Raw genomic sequence first — 2,763 nt, 5'->3', positions numbered from 1 at the left:
AGACCTTCTCATCACCACTGGCTGCCTTTCAAAGATGAGTAGTTCTCTGTTCTACTGCTGTAGCTCTAACAGGGTTCTAGGTTGTGTCATCTGATTTAAAAGGAGATGAAATCTTCACTTTAAAAATGCACCATAGGAATCTGATGCTCTTGTGGAAAAGTTAAGTTTTAAATATTGTTGAGCTGGCCTTGGAAAGGGACACAAGGAGGAAACTTAACCAGCCAGATATTAACACCCACTCTGCAGCCACAGTCATTTGACAGTGTGCTCTTGGTACCAAAAAACCCATCTGTGGAAGGAAACAGAGAGTCCAGAAATTCCTCCAGCTATGCGCACACACACACACACACACACACACACACACACACACACACGAGTTTAAAATTGGACAAAGGACAGATTCTTTGTTGATGTGAGCCGGAATGATGGATCATCCATTCGGAAAAAGTCAAAGTTAGAAACTTGCCTCATACTATATACAAAGTGACTTCTAAGTGATTCAGAAGAGGGTTTAAAAAAGACTATCAGGATATGGAGGTTAGGAAAGGAAAATATTCTTATAAATCCACGGGGCAGGAAGTCTTCCAAAGCAAGACAGGAACCAGAAGCCATTAATGAAAGGGAAATAAAAACCCAAACAATAGAACTGACTGCGTGAGACACACAGAAAGTCGTGCGAGCTCGTGTTCAGAAGCCACTGTGAAGGTCCCACCGCGGGGAGGACTGATGAAAGGCACCGTGCAGAAGCCTAGTGGAGTCCAGGGAAGGTGGTGGCCAAGGTCCCGTGAGGAGGCGCCAGGATGTGTCAGGACAGAGGCCAGCAGGGATACAGGGGAAATGAACAGGAGTTTCCTGAACTATCAACAGGCTGTCGACTGGAGCAAAGGCCAAGATTACCTTGGAATCTAAAATCCAACGCTCTGGTTGTGCTCTCAAAGATCCAGCCCAGCTCAGACTGAAAATATTTAGGGAAGGGGGCACAGTGTCCACACTGAGCATGCGCAGATATTTTTCTTTTCATTATTCCCTAAGCCACACAGGATAGCAACTATTTATATAGCATTTGTAACTGTCAGGTATTCTAAGTCGTCTCGGGGTGATTTAAAGCACACAAGGAAGTGTGCAAACACCACACCGTCTTCCACAAAGGCAACAGGGTCAGAGCTGGGAGGATACTGTGTGAAGTACAAGGAGCCAGGCATGGAAAGACAGATATCACATATTCACATTCCTTCGTGGAAGCCAAACAAGTTAACCTCATAGCACGGACGGTGGAGGAGAGGTCAGAGCTGCTGGGACAGGGAGGAAGGAAGGGAGACAGAGGGAGGCTGGATAATGGGAACCAAAATACAGTTACACAGGAGGGATACACTCTGATCCTCTGCAGCACAGTAGGGTGAGTATAGTAACCATGACTCATGACATAGTTTATAAAGAACTGGAAGAGTTCAGAGTTTCCAACACAGAGAAATAATAAATCTGCAAGGAGATTAAAATGCTAATTACCCTGATTTGATCATTGCAGATTATACACATGCATCAACTGATCACATGGTATCCTACAAATATGTACAATTTTTGTGTCAACGAAAAATAACAGAAAGCAGAAGAAGGGGCACTGGACTCACACAGGGAGAGTCTCTGGGAGTGGCAGTCTCTGGACAGGCTCCTCCCCTGCCAACCCAGAACCTCCTGGCTGCCCCACTCGCTCCCGGGCCTCCCTGGAGGCCTTGGTAGAACACAGATTGCTCAGGCCCCCAGAGCTTCTTTTTGAAAAACTGACATTGGCTTTTGCCCTTGTGCTGATGCACAAACAGGAGAATCCTTTTCTAGGGAACTGCAAAAGAGCTTGCAGGGATTTGCGTTGAGACCAGGGGTGCAGCTGGCAGAGCTGATATCTCACCAGTATGGAATCGGCCAGGCCACAAACATGGGCTACCCTCTCTCCACTGACTCCTCAAGTTTCTGACCCAGCAGGGCCGAGGAGGGGCCTGAGCCATTGGTTTTCTATCTAGTGCCCAGGTGACAAGAATACCACTGGTCCAGGGACCCCACTGGGAGGACCCACCCAGTCCTGGCTTGGAGGCTGTGTCTGCTTCAGAAGGTGAGGTTACCTTGAAGACCAAGCCCTAGGACAGCTTTTGTTCACATGCAAATCACAAGAGCCAGTTCTGCTGGGATTTGCATACAAGTTGCTGGTTTTTAAAAAATGTTTAATCTCTAGCAGGTAAATAGGGATTGGCAGGTGTGCAGGGTCTAGAGATACAAGTCCCTTGCAGGAAAGGAGCTTTCCTTTAAGTATCAGATTCCTAGACTTACCAAGATATTGTCTCACCTTTTTGTGGCCCCAGAACACAGAAACACACAAGGGGACTTTACTGGGGTCTTAACCATTGCTTGGAGAGGACTGGAGCTGCCTGCCTGGGCCCAGACACAGCCCCGCGGCCCCGAGTCAGAACTGCTGTGGGCCAGGAGCTTTGGTTCTGAGGTGCCCAGACCTAGGAGAAGTATTAGCCCTACCACCTCATGGCGATGCCCTCCTGGGGGAGCAGTTCAGGCCCTGCCAGGCTGGTAGTACAGAGTGGTTACATGGCCTGGCCATCCATGAGGGTCCAAGTTGACTTGGGCTCCTGCCTGGTGTCCTCCTCACAGACGCCTCCAGGCATCTGAAGAGTATGAACCATGACCAGGAGGCTTCAGTAGCAACCACTTCCTGCATCCTGGAGCCTAGAAGGCCAAGACCAGGTGTCACAGGGCGGGTCC

This window comes from Cavia porcellus, unplaced genomic scaffold (assembly GCF_034190915.1).
Source record: "Cavia porcellus strain 051 isolate PalLab524CR breed Dunkin Hartley unplaced genomic scaffold, mCavPor4.1 scaffold_17, whole genome shotgun sequence".
NCBI classification, from domain to species: Eukaryota; Metazoa; Chordata; class Mammalia; order Rodentia; family Caviidae; genus Cavia; species Cavia porcellus.
The sequence above is the reverse complement of the archived record's forward strand: the minus strand, read 5'-3'. Positions refer to the sequence as shown.